Source organism: Amblyomma mixtum, chromosome 1 (genome assembly GCF_055824585.1).
Source record: "Amblyomma mixtum isolate Tamu chromosome 1, ASM5582458v1, whole genome shotgun sequence".
Lineage (NCBI taxonomy): Eukaryota > Metazoa > Arthropoda > Arachnida > Ixodida > Ixodidae > Amblyomma > Amblyomma mixtum.
In genome coordinates this window covers 307,189,282-307,208,227 of record NC_143012.1, presented here as the reverse complement: position 1 = coordinate 307,208,227, position 18,946 = coordinate 307,189,282, and the positions used below count along the sequence as shown (strand labels likewise).

At 48.9% G+C, this 18,946-nt stretch overlaps 1 protein-coding gene and 1 non-coding gene across 2 annotated transcripts in view; one reads left to right on the top strand and one right to left on the bottom strand.

The window, feature by feature from the left end:
- The window catches only part of LOC149372336 (uncharacterized), a 123,867-nt gene extending 111,891 nt beyond the window's left edge, over positions 1–11,976 (bottom strand). Inside the window, exon 1 of the mRNA XM_089566801.1 lies at positions 11,478–11,976. The gene's annotated coding sequence lies outside the window, so the exon portion shown is untranslated. The remainder of the gene's footprint in view (positions 1–11,477) is intronic.
- A 1,123-nt stretch (positions 11,977–13,099) lies between these two features.
- On the top strand, positions 13,100–13,171 carry TRNAT-CGU (transfer RNA threonine (anticodon CGU)). Its single transcript has one exon. It is a non-coding gene; the product is annotated as a tRNA-Thr (tRNA).
- The last annotated feature ends 5,775 nt before the right edge of the window (positions 13,172–18,946 follow it).

Sequence of the window (18,946 nt, the reverse complement as noted above, 5' to 3'; positions counted from 1 at the left end):
CCTCAGACATTCCAGATGAGCCGTCCTTAGAGGAGTCGTAGAACTACGCCGGAATACTGATTAGGAATTAGAGGCCTTTTCGCGCGGAGGCAAGGAAAGACGCGTCATCATGAGGCTGTGTGCTAATATTTCTAGTATATTCTAAGAGCTGACGCAGAATGCGTTTAAGAATAGACAGCGGATTCTGCGGTACTGCCTCACACTGCAACACCTTCAATACTTTGACAAGAGCGCGTAGGCTGTGGTCGACGTAGGGGTATAGTATACCTAGCTGCGAACTAAACGGTGTCGGCATTCGGTATGTCGCATTTTTGCCTGCAAAGTCTGAACTGCTCTAAGCAGCAGACTATAGGTGAGAAAAGAGGGCGCGTGCTTCTTTGATTTTTTTTTTTCGGAGCTGTTGGACTCGAGATGATGGTTCGAGGCGTCAGACTCTCGCAAGTGCCGGTTGGCCATAGGTTATGTGTGTAGAGCCCGAACGGGTGTGTCGACAAGTGGAATACAGCCGCTAATCTTAAAAGGGGGCGATAGATGCGAAGACCAGCGGGGTGCTCCCTGCAGCTTCTGGACGAAGGGGAGAAACGATGGAGCCGCTGATAGCAAAAAACGGACGACGGTATCCCGATCCACGAGCTGGGGGGAAACGCCACCGGCGCTATGAAGAAGGGAAACCTGACAATGGACGACACCGCGTACCGAGATGCCCTGGGACCCTGCTCTGGAAGCCGCAAACGCTAAAAGCTTTTCACAACCGCGTCTCCCAAACTTCCCCTCTAGTGTAGGGACTTTTCTGCGCAAACTATGGGTCAGTCTGGACTGAAACAGCAAAGCTGCAAGACGTTTCCACGATAAACCCGTTTTCCTTTTCTTTCCTACATCACCATTTGCTTATGCCCCCATAAACTTAATCAGTTTAGCATTTCGCATACTTACCAAACTCATTAACACTTCTTTTTGGGCGAGTTGGTGCATACTTGATTTGAAGAAAATAGCGCCAGAGCATGCAAACCACGAAAAGACAAGGGCGAGACACAAAGCGCTAACCTGTACAAAGTTCTTATTGATTGCCGCGTACGCCTTCTGATCGTACAGATCCTCTGGCAGATCCTCTGGTAGGCGTCGATGAACACCAAGACCGGTGCCTCCTAGAGGGTGTGGACTGCTTAAAAAACAGTGCTTCAGACTGCGCTAGAGCACAGGGCGACAGAATGTTAAACGGCGTAGTGACCTTCTTTGTGCAGAACCGCCTAAAGCTGGTTCAAGCTGACAAGGAGACTGGTTTTGTTGTCCTGCCAGAGGATCTGTACGATCAGAAGGCGTACGCGGCAATCAATAAGAACTTTGTACGGGTTAGCGCTTTGTGTCTCGTCCTTGTCTTTTCGTGGTTTGCATGCTCTGGCGCTATTTTCTTCAAATCAAATTACCAAACTCAGTTCATTTGCCTCTGGCTCATCTGAGGGGAAGAGAAACCACCACGACAGCGAGACCACGAAAAACAAATTATCTGGTTAAAATACGAAAGAGAATTTACTGCCATTTTGTATCAAAACAGCTAGGCAGTCTAAAGAAACAACTATCGATTCACTTGTGTGCTAATCTTTTTCCTGATATTTTTTTTTTCTTTTTACCGTAGTAGATGTGCGCGGTCATTCTCCGGAATGAACTTTTTCAGAAGAAGAAGGCAAGGCTGCGAATTTTTTTGTTTGTTTCTCGTTATACATTGTCGTTTCCCCTTGCACCGTAATAAACTGGGCTGCCCTCCCCTGTCTCATTAATGGCGATTTAAAGACTGAATTTTGCGCGACGGCTGCTTTATTGACACTTTCGATCTAAGGCCAATGCACCTACGAAAGAGCCGAACACGATGTGCAAGAATGCAGAGCCAAGGATCGTCTCGCAGTTGACAGTGTGTCAGGAGCCACGGGCATTGTCAAGCGTGTCATCGCGGACGACAGATTCCACGAGCGGTCAATGACGTTGATCGCAGAGGTTGTCCACGCTTAGATCAATGTCCCTTTGACAACGTGCGCGGGTGGGGTATAATTTTTTCAGACAGGTGCTCGAGGCAGTAAGTTGAGTAACTGGTAATCTGAGTGAAAACAAAAGTAGCCAAAGTTAAAAAAAAAAAAAAAACGAGCAAGAAAGTTGAGCTCATCGCGCATCGGTCGCGGAGATGCTTTTCGAGAAGCAGATTTCTTGGAGCTTATTACAAGTATCGAGCTATAAGTTATGAACGCCAAGAGGTAGGAAGAGAACAGAGTGGACGTCAATGAGAATGTCAATGTCAATCAATGAGAATGTCATGTGGCGATTTCAATGAGAATAAACGGAGAAAAGAAAATGTAATGTGGTGAATTGCCGATATAGTCCGTTAGGCTAGCGGATTGATTCTGTGAGGAGGGGACGGAAAATAGTCGGGTGGGGAGATGAAATCAAGTTGATGACGGAGTTATATACGAAGTGAAATGAAAAGCGCCTGTAAAAGATCAAAGCCAGAGCGTGGCTACAAGCTAATCTGAAGCCAACGAACTTATTGTTGCACGGGTTCCCGGGAGTTCTCACCTGCAGCAAGAGGACACGACGCGCGCTGGCAAATGTGCGGTAGCGATGCCCACTGCGACCGGCTTTGCACGAACTCATCCGACTCACGAGCTCACGCTGGAAGAAAACAAGCTCTACACGGTTCAATAACGCGGGGCAATGACGAAAGACGTTGAATTACTGTTATTACACGCGGAGGCGAAAGCTATGTGTAATTCAAGCTGCTTTCGTGCCGAGCAGACCGACACCAGCAGGGCTTCGGCGGAGAAGAGTAGCGACAGTTTTCGGGAACGCGAAAGGAGGAGGAAGAATGAAAAGAGAGGGAGGTGGAAAGGGACGCGAGAACTCGCCGCGGAGGGTGTCTCTGAAGAAGTGGACGCTCCATCTTAGCGCCGGGCGTTCCCACAGAGCGGCCCCAGTTCAAAGCTCCTTCCTCGCTGAGAAGAGCGCGAGTCGCACTGCTCAGACCTTCGCCCTCTCCGTACGAATCCCTTTGCCCTCCCCCTCCCGTCAGTTTACAATACAGCCCGTTCTTCGTCCTCCTTCCCCTCGCGTGGACGAGCAGCCAAGGACACGCACAGCCTCGCACACTGGGGTCCCTTTAAAGCCCGCGGCCTGGCCCATTGAGCGCCCCTAGACGGTGCACGGCCGCAGGTTCGCTGCCCTCGGGTGCCGGCCCTCGGGACAGCTGGCAGCTGCGGGGCAGCCCTGGTGGGAACGCTGCTCGAGCTCACGTACGCGGCGCAGATTTCGCCCGCTCGGCGCTCAATCGCGCCTCGTCGTCTTGCGAATGCAAAATTCAAAACGTGCTGCTCGGTGGCGAGGGGCACGGTCTGTTGGCCGCTCGCGGAGGTTGAACTGGCGTGCTGGGTGCGTGCGGCGTTCTCTGTTAAGTGCGTAAGACTGTATGTTTCGCGATATTTTAGTGCTTCAGGTCCTTGCGCTACGCTTTACGACATGCTGTCGTCAAGACATTGACAGGGACAAGAGGAAGCCACGTATTACAAACACTTGATGAGCAAACAGTTGCACGAATTACAGACACTGAGAAACACAATCCGGGGTGAGGGTAACAAGCCTCGATGTTTGTAAGTTACGGCTTCCTCAATTCACAGTGAACAGTCCGTTAACTGTATGTTCTAAAGCGGCGCAAGGAGCTGGAAATATAGAGTGATGTCTTTAGCACTGAATGGAATAAATTGCAAGGTGATATTGCCCTACAATGGCGGTGAATCGATGAGGTGAGGGAGCTAGCTTTTTTATCTATCAGTTATTTGTTCAGTTGTGCCAGAGCACAACGTAGTTGGCGACTTGGCCTGAAATGTAATAGCGCAGTCCACTCCTTGTAAAATAGTGTCTTTACTGTCAATAGCGAAAAACCACGATTAGCCGACGTTATTCAGGTAACCTTCAGCAAAACCTGGACATTCATGCTGCACGACAGCTAGCTATAACGCCGAATGCACTCGTAAACAATGTTTTTTGTTTTATTTGATTAACGCGTAACTTCGTTGTTCTCGGTTCGTTTCCCAAGGGGAAGAGAACACCAACAAGATGTCCTAAAGACGCACTTGATGTCACGCGTTAGCAGCACCTTCCGATGACGTACTTACCAAGCTTCTGCCCTCAAGGGAAAAATTTCTTGATTTCTATAGGACACTTCGTACTTCCTGCATCTTAGAAAAACGTAGCGCGAAAAACGAGACACAGATTCGTTTTTCGCGCTACGTTTTTCTAAGATGCAATTGCTCCGACTAGCCCAGTTTAGCGTACTTGTTGGTACTTCCTCTCGTGGACTCTCAATTCAGAGACTACTGTAAGCCTGTCGGTCACCCATGGCATTTTTATGAGGCCCTGCTCCCTAGCCGAGCGCAGTCAGTACTGGGACAGCGGCCCGGGTTGCCGCAGATGTTATTTTATTTTATTTTCCCAAGCTGTGGCACTAATCTGGGCAAGGAAGGGTCGGTCTTAAAGGCCGGAACGGCGTATTAGTTTGGCTGCTAAGCCAGAGTTAGCGCGGGTGCTATTCCTGACTGCGGCTGGCGCGTTTGAACGGACGCGGAATGCAAAAGGAAGAAAAGCTAGCAAGCTATATTCTATGCTACTAAAGTGCATAAAATGCATGCGTAAGCTTGCGTGCATGTTGTGTTGAGGTGCATACACACCGAGCATTGCGTATCTATGGGGCTCCTATTGTTGTTGTTGTTGTTGCCTTGGTGGCATGGCACATACCCACGACGGGGGATTGGCCAGGGTTCAGTGAGGAGAGCCCAAAGAAGGCAAATTGGTGCCAAGCTAATGGATTGAAACTCATATGATGATGATGATGATGTCCTCGGGCTGAAACTCATATATTCGATCTAGGCTTTCTTCTTCTTTCGTCTGTGCAACTACGACTTCTTCATCTTCTTTCCCCAAGAATCCCGGATAATACGGATCGCCCGTCTTCCTACCTACGCGGTTGCGTATGCGGTGTACGATATACCCGTGGCCCAGTGATATCTCATTCGCAGAATTTTCCCTTCTTCGGGGAATCTGAGCAGTAAAACTCGGCGAAAGGGGAATTTGTACGTAGTTCCAGGATATTTTAAGGACCGAAACTCTCATTTTTAACAAATCGCAAGAGTTTCCAAGCTTCTGCAGAAAAAAAAAAGAGCCTGAATAGGGATCTATTGGATGTCACTGACCGAACTTTTGTTAATGGAATTGAACATCACCACCGTCCTATGCGTGACCATGTAGTTATCACTACCGAGATGTTTATTCGTTCAGTGAGTATTATTAGTAATTTTGGCAAGGCGGGGATATGTGAATATTGGGCTGATTGTGCAGCGCTGTAACTGTGTCCACTAAAGGGACCACCTCAGTGGCGTTACGCAAGGGTCCTCTCCTTGTTCTTTCACTCTCTCCTTTCCTTGAACACGTGTATTCATTTGCGGCTACATCTTCTTGATCACCAGGTTGGGGTCTATCTACATGACATCCGTGTCCGTTCTCTCCTCTTTTCTCTCAGGCGTCTCCTTCGAAAATTCGTCGATTCCTTCTCTCCAGGTCTTCTCTTCCCAGCGGGCCCTTGGTCGCTGACGCTCACGCCGCAGAGCTCCTTCGCGCAAGGAGGTAGCGGCGGCGCGCCACTTCTCAGAACCGAGAGGCCGCAGAGCTCAGTACACGGTCCATAGAATTTAGAACATATCGCTTCCACACCGGCCCCGCTGCGGAAAACGGGAGGATCAGGTGTCCCTTTCGAGGGCGGCGCGCTTTCCTGCAGCTGGAGTTTCGTCTCTGCCAACCTGCCGGCCCCCTCGAGCAGAGTACACACATTTCCGCGGCACGAAACGCTTGGCCCTCCTTGGTCTGCTCGCTCGCACACACAAAAGCACACGCAGCGTTGGTTGCGCTCAAACGCGGGGGTGACACAACAAACGCGCACGACACATGGGTACCCTTTACACTTGCCCATGTGAGTTTAATAGAGATTGCCACTCAGGTGAGCAACTTCTTCGTCTGCTTTATCAACTCCGTTCAAACCTACCTGGATAACACTTTGAGCCCGCGAGGAGGTGCCAATGTAGCCCTCTAATGTATACAAAGCTTGAAAAACACCGGTGTACTGACAGTTCAGCGACGCCAGAAAACCGCAGCTGCTGGATTCCTCTACACGTGTCTCATATATCATATATCCCACAGTGTTACTTTGGCACATGAACATCACTCAATCTATCATTCAACCAATCGATCAGCCAGTCTGAGTTAAAATTACAACAACCGCAACCTTCCCCGTATACATTCCATATATCCGTTACTTGGTTGGAGAGCAAAGCAATGTGAAAGGTTCACTACAGGAGGTCGCCTAGAACGCCTGTCTGCTTCGGGAGTAGATATATAGCGGTAATTTTAAAGAAACAAAGGCCCAAACCATGCCTATGGTGGAAGCAATGCGGCGGCCGATAGTATGTACGAGTGGACCGATGACATGCTGATGAGCTGCTCTGAACAAATGCTGTACCACCCGCCGCGGTGGCTCAGTGGTTATGGCGCTCGGCTGCTGGCCCGAAAGACGCGGGTTCCATCCCGGCCGCGGCGGCTGAATTTCGATGGAGGCGAAATTCTAGAGGCCCGTGTACTGTGCGATGTCAGTGCACGTTAAAGAACCCCTGGTCGTCGAAATTTCCGGAGCACTTAACTACGGCGTCCCTCATAGCCTGAGTCGCTTTGGGACGTTAAACTGAATAAATCAAATAAAAAAAATGCTGTACCAGCCGGAAAAATGACGCCGAAGCGGTCAAGTAAAAGAACCGGATCAATTCATTGAATAAGGTCGTCGAAGTGGTAAAGGATGAATCTCCAAACGAGACCACGTTTCCGAGCAATTAGTGGGAAAGGTATTAACCCTAGCTGCCACTCACCCGGAATCCGCGATACACCGTCGACATGCACCGGACGAGATGCTCGGTCCTCGTCCGGAAGTTAGGCTCAGTATGATGCGAACAGCACAGAAGAATCGTGTTTCTGCATGGCTCCTGAAGAACCGCGACATGGTTACGGGTGACGTCAGCAGTATAACAACGGATCTGAGCTGCAATCCGATATCCTCATCCGTACGGACGATGCCCTCGCACCGTTCTCGAGCGGCTTCGGCCTCAACGAACGCGCGGCAGCTTTGACAGAATTGGATTGCTATAGATATATCCGGCCGTTGTTCTCCACGGCTGTAGACAGCGGTGTCGGCGTGAGCTAACATATGATAGGACGCGGACCTTTTCGAACGAGCTTTCTGCCGTCCCTGCCCTGCAAGCGGTTGGGAAATCAAAATTTCATTTTCTCCGCTGTGCGTCGGGCAGCCGCCTAAAGTGCGCGCCGCTGTTGCCTTACCTGGAGTAAAGTGCTGAATATGACGTCTCGAAGGGCACAAGGAGAAAAAAGAAAGAAAACGATAAGGAGGAAAAGAAGAAGGCAGTTTACGTGGGCCAGTACGTTGCCATGGGTAAGGCTTTTGCTGCTTCTTCAGTACAGCGGCGCTGCCTTGCGAATCCTTCTTTCCTCCATGCGAATCCTTGACACGTGGTTGACAGACCAAGTACAAGACACTCGTTCGTGAAGCGCTGCGTTGCATCGCTTCTGCCCTGTTGGAAATGTCACCACGCGCGATTCGCAAGGACTGCACAGACATCTGCCGCGAGTTTCGCATGTCTGACGAAGTGTACACGTTCGCCTCGAGAACATCGGTGCAGTACGTCACACCCGCCGCGAAGGCTCAGGCGGCTATCTCACGCGGGTTCGGCTCCAGGCCGCATTTCGATAGAGGCGAAAGGAACGTACAGATGTCTCCAAAGTATTACGGAGCACGCTTTCGCGTAAGAAATTTTCTCACGCGTTCTGCAGACGAGTTATGATGGTTTCTTGGGATCATACGAAAGCGCACTGGCGGCATGTGTTAACGAATATGTAAAGTACTTCGTAATTTTCGCTACGCAAGGCGGGATAGGAGGGTGATCACCGAAGGACGCTCCGTACTATAGCCGGAAATGTACGTCGGGAGACAGAGAGCACCGTGGATTAGGGGACTACTCTTTTGAATGGCATCCTAAAGCGGAAAGTGAGAGAAGTAAATTGATTTAAACGGGAAACGTGTAATGTGAAGAACAAGAGCGAATTCCAAAGGAGAGTAATTTAACCGGGGGAGGTGGGGGAGACAGAGGAGATTAAGAAGCCTGCTAGGACAAGGGTGGCTAGAGATTACTGGGAAATACCTTCATACTGCAGTGGATGATGATGATGCTGCAGTAGGGTTTAAATGCCAAAACCCCCGCGTACTGATATCTCGGAACGCGCTAGACGATTCAACTGCGGCAATCCGAAGCTGTATCCGAAATAGAGCAGGCCGTAGCTTTGTCACGTGTGAGCTTGTTAATTTCTAATCCGCTGCAGTTACGCTAATAAGCCTCATATGGCGGAGCTATGTCACACAGCGGTGATCTGCACCCATACAGATCAAGTCAATTAATACGCAAGCGAACTCTTATTTAGCGCGCCGTCACCGACTCTATATTCCCCAGATATGCAAAAGAAGCTAATAGTTTTTGTTTTTTTTTCGAAGCAGCTCTTCCTCGCGGATGGTCCTGTGTGTTTGAGGGGATCTCCCAAGGTACAGTACGCGGTTTTAAACAACAGACATTGGCATCCACCCACGAGCAGCCATACGGCTCAAAAGTAAAGCTGTACACTGCTGCAGACAGAGACAGATGACCCTTTAATGCGCTCTCATGTTCTATTATGAATAATAAAGAAGTGTGGTTAACAGCGCAAGGCTTCTTTTGCGTTCTCTTCGTGTTCCAGTAATCAGTCCCGGGCCGTTTTCTGCACAAATCTGTTTCTTTCAAAGAACTTATTACCCGTACCTACACCTCCTCACAGCGAGCAGATTGAGCGAGGGTCATCATTAAACTTTTTGCAGGCATACGCGATTAGACTATGCACAGATTCCTCAGATACAACGCCGATGTTAAACTATATGCTGCCTCACCACGTGACATACTGTACGCTGGCTGACCGCGTTCACAACAGTGCTAATACGTAATTTTTTTTTTCTTTTCACCCAAGTTATGGCATAGTGCGCAGGAGATTTTCTAGGTTCGAACGTAGCTGCCAAAGCGGGTAACCGAGCCCGTGACCTCGGCACCGTTAGCGAGCGCGGCGGCCTCCGGTGTCAGCGCAGTAACGATGACATGGGCGAGGAGGTCGACTGCATGCTGTGGGCTTGACACTGTTCGCGATGAGACTAACTTTGACACTGCATTCCAATGCATGCCAGCGGAAACGGTGCAGCCGCCCCGCTGAGCTGTTTCGCTGCTGGGGCTGAACGTGGAACGGACAACAGAAAAAACTGAGTTCAGTGGCAGTTCTCTGGACCTGTTTTGTTTAATGCGACCAGGAAGGACATTGGTACGCATGGAACTGGATGATAACGAGAGACGCGAGATTTGTGCTTTATTCTTTTTCTGTCTTTCTCGAACAGTTCGGCTACTGGCGGATGATGGTGTTGCATTTCAATCGCGCAAAGCAGCTGTGTATAAAGAGCGCTATGCACAAAGTATTTTTCTTTACACAAGGCGGGGCCAAATACTCATCTTCCAAGTATTTCATTCCAGAGATGGCAAACGCCAGGCCAGCAGAAATCTTGTACCCATTGTATACCGGTGGGTACCCGGCGGCACTGGGTATCGAACCCAGTACCTCCCGCTTGCGAGGCGAGTGGTAAAACCGCCAGGCCACGGGTGCGCTGCGGCAACTGGTGGAGACTTGAGCGGAGAGGAAAATGCCTGGTTTCTTCAGGACCGATGATATTTCGCAGTGCACGAAGGCTTCAGTCTGTCCAACCACTGCCTAACGTTAAAATAGCGCATCGAACACTGCAGTTGGATTTGCCACTCACTTGAAGCTGGTAGAAGGCACAATGCTGACCTTAGTCCATCAAGAGATTCTACGCACACTTTCAGGAAACGTTATTTTCTTGACGCCATTATGCACGCTTCTACGGGAAATCAGGCGCACCTTCACAAGGAATCCTTGAAGATCTACCAAACTTTTTATGGCACACTCCAGAGTTTAGTATACGACGAAGCAAACGCGCCTGTCACGTGCTGTTCTATCAACGTGGTCTGTGGGAGCCCAAAAGGTCGTCCACTTTTATGCAACAAAACTGGTAATGTGAGTAGCGCAGTTCCATAAAACGGCCGTTTCACCGAGAGATAAAGAAACAAAAAAAAAAGGAAAGCGAACAAAGTGGTGGTGGCTTTCACGCGGCCTCGCCAGCTGAAAGACGACGAAGGCGACGCTCTCAGCGAGCGCACGCAAAACTGCGCAGTTGTCGACCCCCAGCGGAAGCCTCGACCGGCTCCCGCGTGTTCGCTTTCACCTTCACCCGGTGAAAGGCGGCCCATGAATGACAAGCGCGCTGGAAACAGGAGACATTGAGCGACGTTCGACAGGTCATAGAGTGACACGTTTGCCGTCGGGGCGTCTTTTTAAACTGAACGCATCGCGCGAAGAAAAAAAGAAAAGGAACAAACGTGAGCGACGCGATCGCTAACAGAAGGCCCCCTTCTCCATTACCCTCTCTAAACTGTTCAAAATAAAAATGACAAAGCGAAAAAGGCGGCGGCTTGACTTTTGCCAAAGGCTGCATGCAGCGCGCTCTGAAGGAGCAAGAACAATGAGCCGAAGACCGCGAGGAATGACAGCGATCAGATGGCCCGTAAAAGGCCACAAAGAAATAAGTGAGCCGTGCGCACGTACAGCACAGCCATTGTATACGAAGGCACGTATGCTCGGAGAGACGGATGGCGTCGGCTTTCCGCTCTTCGCTGACGTGCAGAGCTGTCCCCGCCCCGAAGAAAATACCAACGAACTATAACCGCTGCGCGGCAGAAGGAACCATCGGCGATCTCTTGACCACATCGGGGCGCTCACGTCTGGATAACGGACGCATGGACGAGCGTCACGTGCCAGCGGCTTTTAAGGAAATGGATGACAGTGCTTTTAAAGACGCTAACCATTAAAAGCGTCTAGCTGGCATTGGTTAAACTGCTGCCGCCAGAAGTAGCATTCAATCAACTGTTAAGCAAAACTGCGATCACTTAATTCGAGATAGAGTAGTTTTCAGCTAGGAAATAAAACAAATTGCGACAGCGCTAACTTTGTATACATAGTATATCACAGTAATCACGCTTTGAAGAAAACCTTATTTGGGCGGGTGAAGGTTTGTCTGCACAGACAGCACGAGATGACGGCTTTCGCAGAAGGCTGTCCACGAGTTCATACTTCCGTTTTCATTTCTTACATATTTGTTCTGCATTCCTTCACGAGCTTGTCAAAAAGAAAAAAAAAGTGTCATACAAATTCTAGAAAAAACAATCACGATTTGCTGCGGCACTCACCTAGGGGCGAACGCTGTTGGTCAGACGGTCCACGCATCCACGTCTCCAGGAGACTGATAGCGGGGAAAACAAATGGAGCGGTAGCCGAGAGACGGCGGTTCCCAAATGACTTCTTATCTCCCGAATTCCACAGCGGGGGTCAAGAAGCACGGCAGGACCACCGCCGCTGGGTCGCCTATCTCTCGGAGAGAGAGCTCTCACGGCGTCGTTCCGCACCAAGCGCTTCGTTTGCAGCGCCGCATAAGTCGGAACGCACGTCGGAAAACACACACCAAGCAGACGATCGGGAACAGTGGCAACACACAAAAGAGCGAGCGGCGAGCCCCGCGAAACTTCTTGTCAAAAATGCCACCCGCGCTGGCCCGTGGCGGCTGCGCAGCACGCTAAAGAAAGCAAGAGTCCAGCACACAGTGACAACGCGGAGAAAAAGCTGCCGGTCGAAAAACACTGGCTCCAAGCCGGCGCGCACGCTCCGATGCGAAACGTTGTATCGGCCGCACTGTGCCCAGAAGCAGACGACTCGGGCAGAGCTTTCAGGCGCGGCCGCCGCAAATGCTGCGGCGCGGCAATCGCTTGCGATAAAGTTGTTTGGGTTTGCGTTTTTCTTGTTCTCAGTGGTTTTTGCGTTGGTCGCGGCTCTCCGCTTGTTCTCGTCATTCGCAAAGCCCCTCTTCAAAGAGTCGCATCTTCCAATAGTTTTTTTTTTCTTTGTTTCCAGCGCGAGCAATATGTGTTGAAATTGTTCCGAGACCCGCAGAGCCGCAGGCTTTATTTTCTCATTAAGTTTTCGGACTGCACGCTGTCCCAATAGAAAATATTTCTTGTTGGACCGCTCGGTGTTGGAGACTAAAGCCTTTTAAGATTATAATATATGTATGAAACAATACTGTAAAACCCTTACACCCTTACAATAATGCTGTCCTTGTGAGGTTTTGCGGGAGCTGACCGCAGATAGCCGATGTCGTCCCCGATTAAATTACTCTTAATTTACTTCGAAGAACATGACTACGTTACATTAGTTACGTGTTTGCAGGAGTGGTACAGCTAGCTATTTCGTAAAATCAACGCTTCAGTGTCTGCTTCCAGTGTGGTACAAAGAACTTCAAAGCGCAACATCTTGAAATTTGTGCTAATCGTGAAAAGAATATGCGAAGCACGTTGAGGAGACAGCACCGTCAACGCGAGCAGCAGCATAAGGTCGAGATGTAAACCGCGTTGACAGAGCCGCTGGAGCTCGGAAGTGCGCTGACATTCGAATGCGAACTCATTAACGCCAGCGAAATTCCTCAGCGGCTCACACCGACCAGTACGAAGACATGACTGGTGAATGTAACTTTCGAAACTCGGAGCAAGTGGGACACGACATGGAAACTCATAACACCGAACCAAACCGTGTCTCGATATTTGCGATGCTGCCGGAGCAGGAAAATCGTGAAGTTGATAACGTCTCTCGATGTGCTTCAGTGAGCAAAGTAAACAAGGGAAAAGGCGAATGAAAACGCCGTTATTGGAGAGACTGCTGTGGGCAGAAAAGACGAGAACACAAAACCAAACAGCAGCTTGCAGAAGTGAAAGAGGAGTGAAGCTGCATCTGATCGCCTTTTAAAACCGCCGCAACCAGCGCCGCTATAGCTCAGTGGTAGAGCACTGGTCTCGTAAACCAGGGGTCGTGAGTTCAAACCTCACTGGCGGCAGGCGTTTTTTTTTTCTTTTTTTTTTACTTTTTTGCGTACTTTCAAGGGAAAAAAATTTTACTTTTGGCTTAGGTTTCCTGAAACGGCCGCTCAAGCGAACAAAAAGAAAGATCGCCGCTGACGCCCGCTCCGCACCTAAGCCGCGCCCCTTTCGCGTTGCAGTCTAGGCATTGTAAAGACCCTGCCGTTCTCATTTAATATGCTCTCTGAATGTGCAGTTCAGTAAATAGTGTTTACTCCAAATAATTCAAAGCGCCTTCCGCTTGAATATTCCGCAGCACAAGTGAAAATTGCGGCCTTCTTTAGCAAGGGTTAGTTCAAACTTGGATTAACTGCCGCATGTGTTAGTTCCTTAGTAACTCACATTCGCTCTAAAATAAGAAAAAAAAAGGTAGGATAGATCTCTGAACTGGTCACAGGTTGAAAAGTACAGTGACAACGTTGATGAACTTTGCTTGTCAAAGCAACGTTAGGAGCTATGAAGAACGCCGTAGTGCAAGGCTCCGGAGTAATTCTGACCGCCTGGGCAGTGCCGGAGCCAAGGGAAAGCGAGTGGTGGCAGCCGCTACGCCAAAATTTTCCAAATGACAAAAAAAAAAAAACATGCCCAGGCTTAGCTTGGTTAAGCCAAGAATGCGTTGCATATTGCGCGGTCTTTTTGCGCGAGGTATTGCTTGGCGGCCATGGAGGAAAAAAAACTAAGGAGGGAGCATGACGTCACGCGGCCAGCGTTCGCGCAGCCGAGTGTTTTGAAGTCGTTTTCTCCCTCAGTTTTTCGCTCTCCGAGCCGGTCCTTTATGTTTTGATTCCGGTATGTTTTAGAGCGCGCGTATGCGCGACCCGCGGCGCGGGCGTCTACAGCAAGGAAGTTGATCTACAGTTAGTCTGCCGCTCTAATCGGCGCATGCGCGCGCCCAGCGGGGCTAGACTTTACCGCACGCTATCACGTGGTGCGATCACGGGGGGACACACTCTCCTTTTTTTGCTATATCTTTACTTGTTAAGACTAGGCTTCAAGGTTGTCGCCGGACGCTCCCTCCTCAGTTTTTTTTTCCTCCATGTTGGCGGCACTCGATTTTCTGAGCAGCTTTTCCTTCGTGACGTATGGATGGATGGATAGGAGCGCCCCCTTTGAAACGGGGCGGTGGCAACCGCCACCATGCTCAGCCTTTTTTTTTCATTTTTTTTTTTTTTAACAGGGTTTGGTGACGTCACGACGTCACCAAACGGTGGCTGCCCGGCCGCGCCCAAGGGCTGAACTGAGTAATTGCAATATGTTACACATAAAATTCCTGTTTTCTTCATACACCCTGAGAGGAGGGCGCTACATGATAATGCAGACCAGGTCTCCACGCTGTACGTTAGTCTCTGGCTGCTGCATTTTGTTGGTTTTATTTGTTTCTTTTTGTTATAAAGAGGCAATGCTATAAACACATCCCTACCGGCAACCCCCTTTTCCAGTTTTTTTACTTATTTAATAAATCAATTAACCAATTAATTACAATGCTTTCATTAACTCACCATTGCCTATCACGAATCAACCAATCATTAATCACTAGAACCACAATTATCATGATGCGATTTTTTTTACACAACCCCCGATTATTTCCGACACGTGGTGCCGACTACTACGACGCCGACGGCTTTTCGGCCGAACGAGCTGCACATGCTCGCGCGTAAAGAAAAAGAGTTTCAAGGTTTGGTTTATTGGTTTATTGGGGTCCAACGTCCCGAAGCAACCCAGGCTATGAGGGACGCCGTAGTGGAGGGCTCCGGAAATTTCGACCACCTGGGGTTCTTCAACGTGCACTGACAAGGAAAGTTCTTGAAATCATTGTTGCCATTCTCTTTAAATGACAACAACAATGCTTGCCAATGGATAACGGTAATCGTAAATTCAGTGAAAAAAAAGTTGGCAGTGGCTTAGCTCTGCTATGCCCTGATATACGTAGCGTGGGCAGTGACGTTACGCGGCTCTGCGCCGGCGGCAGCAGCGGCAGCGGCGAGCGCGCGCGGTGAGGCGCGCCAGCTGTGCGCAGTGACGTCACTCGCTCCTCGCGCATGCGCAGTATGGTCGACGGAGGGAGCACGCGAAACGGCGAGACTGTGGCCAATGTCGCTCACGCTACAAAATATATTAGAGTTCCGCATACCTCCTCTTTGCACGCCACCGGCATTCAAAAACAGCTTCCACCGGCTCCAGAAGCTGCACACTGGCTAGGAGTGGACGCCGTGATCCGGAGCTCTGCATTAATTTAAACGCCCAGGTGTTCAAGGCATGTACTGACGTCCCACAGCATTACGCTCCAGCTAAAATTTCACCAGTATCAAGACCGTGGCCTCAGGCTCAGCAGTCGAACGCCGAGGCCAGTGAGAACATCTAGATGGTGTTTCCAAAATAATAGGCCCCACTGCGGTACACACTGTGGTAGTATATCTCTCTTTTTGCGTTGCTGCTACTGTGAACAATGAACTTGAAGCCAGGAGACACATTGGCAGGTAGGTTGGCTGGTATTGCAACTTAAATCCAGAAGAAAAGGGAGAAAAAAATAAACGAAAACAGCCGTCCCATTTTGCCAGACTAACGCATTTTTTTTTTTACTCATTTACTCCAAAGACAATTAAGTAACAAACGGAACGATCTGCCCGTCTCAGTTGCCACAATTTCCGACGCGCTGTTAAACAAATCCGTCATTGAAAAACATGTTTATTCTCAGTTATGCGTTTTCTGCTGTGTTGAAAATTTTTCCCTCGTTATTTGGCGCATTCATTTCCTGCATTTTTGCACCTCTTCAATTCCACTTATGTAATGACCCCAGGCCCTCAAGTATTTAAACATAGTAAATAAATAAATAAATATAATAAAATTTGGCAATTGGAGATTTCACTGGACAAGTTACCATTCGTTGTGCTGGAAATATTCGGCGGCGAAAAAGATGAAAGTTGGTTTTTGAGGAAAGGACATAGCGCTGTATCTGTCTCAAATCTCAGCGGACACCTGAACTGCGCCGTAAGGGTAAGGATAAAGGCAGTGAGAGCAGAAAAAGAATAAAGAAATGCCGTAGTGGAGAGCTCCGGAATAATTTCGCCCACCTGGGGATCTTAAAGTACACCGACATCGCACAGCACACGGGCATGCCTTTTTGCGTTTTGCCTCTCGAAATGCGGTCGCTGCAGTTGGGTTTGAACGTGCACCGCTCTCGTGTTCAGCAGCCAAGCAACATCCATGTTCCTTCTAAGGCCAGCAGCGCTTGAGACAGAGCAGGAGGTTGTCGGCGAAGGAGATACGTGGTAACTGCGCTGCCGCGCCGTAAGAGAAGGAATCAAGGAAGCGAAAAGTGAAATAATACCCATACCTGCATGTTCTAGGGCGTGCCGGCTGGGCAAAAACCACTTGAATATGGAGCCGCGGTGTAGCAACTCGGGGCGCACTACACACTTGGACATGCTTGCACACTACAGACGCCATTGCTTGCGACTTTGGCGCCTCAATGGGCACTGAGATTAAACCGAAGTCAGCCTGTATCAATAAATTACTGCGTTACAATAACAAAGAGGTTACTTTCATTTAAAATTGAATATTTATGAGCTAGAAAAGATAAAAAATGGAACAGAGGTAGCGCCACCACTGGCCAGTTTCGCATTAAAACTGCGATGACGTCAAGACCGTCGCCGATCCCAGAGGCTAGGCTACACATCTATTCACTTCCGAATGGGGATCACGGAATCCTTCTTTGGTCTTGGCTTCACGAGCGTGAATGGAGTGGCGGGAAATTTTTAGATTTTGAAATCCAGATTTCTCTTTTGAGCGAGGGCTATGTACTCTCGACCACTTAACGCGACCTCTTGCCAAGCTCTTCCCGGCGAATAAAATGTTTTACAATCAACTATAAATGCGTATTTTGTTACCGAACGAACATCAACATCACCTGAATAAAGTTCCATAGAATCGCCTTTCACTGAGACCAAAAATTAGACTGAGTTGGCCTCACTATCCCTTCAAGATTTCATTTGTCAAAAATATTTGAACAATCATGGGCGCCGCCGCGGTGGCTCAGTGGTTATGGTGCTCACGCTGCTGGCCCGAAAGACGCGGGTTCGATCCCGGCCGCGGCGGTCGAATCTCGATGGAGGCGAATTTCTAGAGGCCCGTGTAAGGTGCGATGTCAGTGAAGGTTAAAGAAGCCCGGGTGGTCGAAATTTCCGTAGCCCTCCACTACGGCGTCTCTCATGGCCTGAGTCGCTTTGGGACGTTAAACCCTATAAACCAAACCAATTAGGCGCGTTTCATTGTTTCCACTTATAGTCGGACCAGCAGCATTAGTTCAGTGAAACTAACAATATCGTTGCCATTTCTTGAGCTCATCATCATCATCATCATCATGAGCTCCATGGGCTTATAAAATTTATGAAAAAAGAAAGTCGAAGCATGCATTCATTTCAAGGTCATCTTATTGCTCGCAACCACAGAAACTATTTTTAAAAATCAATCTCATCAATTATAGAACCAGTGCCCTTTATTTTCTTCGTAGTAGATCGACAGAGTAGAATCGCATTTCCCACCGACATCGCATTATTACCAGATCACAATCTGTAGCGCTCATCACTTGCATGATATACCTCGCAGCTGATCCCTGACATTTTTCTCGTCACTTATATGCATTGTTTTTAGTTCCTCGTGCTCAACATGTGCGCTTTCCCCGCTTGTTACTGTATATTATTTTCACTTCCCAGTGCAATGCTTTTGTTCATGCCCTTGAAGGTAATAAAAACAGATCACCCGTGATATAACAATAATTATCAAATAGAAAATGAAACATCTGTCATATATGTCCATTCGATTTTATATCGGCTGGGTGACCGGCTGGGTGAAGTATATGATTTTATACCGGCTGGGTGAAGTTATAAAGTTGATGTAGTACAAAGTTACAAGTTTTACACCTGGTATACATGGCTGGCCCTAAACGCAAATTATATCAATGAAAAAAGCAGTACCGTCGATTGGTTGACATGGAGCAAAAAAAAAAAAATCGGTTTTGGGAAAGAACATGGGCAATAGCTGTCTCACTTTCGGTGGATGCCTCAACCGCCCTGTGAAGTAGTAATAGTAAAAACTTTTACTGAAGCAGACAAGCTTTGCGCATGCAGACCTTATGCCCCCGCATGACCCCACTATACACCCAAACACTCAATGAAATTGGTCTTCGAGGAATGGAAAGAGCGCAGTAAGTGTCTGACTTCTTAATGGATGCGTCAACCTCGCCTTGAAAAATGAAATAAGCTTCAAGGAAATGAGAGGCGCAGTAATTGTGCCACTTCTCGGTGGACACGCCAACTGCGCTACGAGGGAAGGGAGGAAGGTGAGAGTAAAAGAGGTCTGTCCTTTGCTTTCCTCATAACGAATTGCAATTGATTAATTAACTGGTTTTAATACCCGCAAGGGTGGCTCAGTGGTTAGAGCGCTCGGCTACTGATCAGGAGTGCCCGGGTTCGATCCCGATCGCGGCTGCCGCGTTTCCATAGAGGTGAAACTCGAAAAGGTGCCCGTGTGCTGTGTGATGTCAGTGCACGTTAAAGATCCCCAGGTGGTCGAAATTATTCCGGAGCACTCCACTACGGCACCTCTTCCTTCCTTTCTTCTTTCACTCCCACCTTCTTCCCTTCCCTTACGGCGCGGTTCAGGTGTCCGCCGAGATATGTGAGGCAGATACTGCGCCTTTTCCTTTCCCCAAGAACTAAAGCGAACCAACTTTTTTTAAGACCATTACTGCCCCC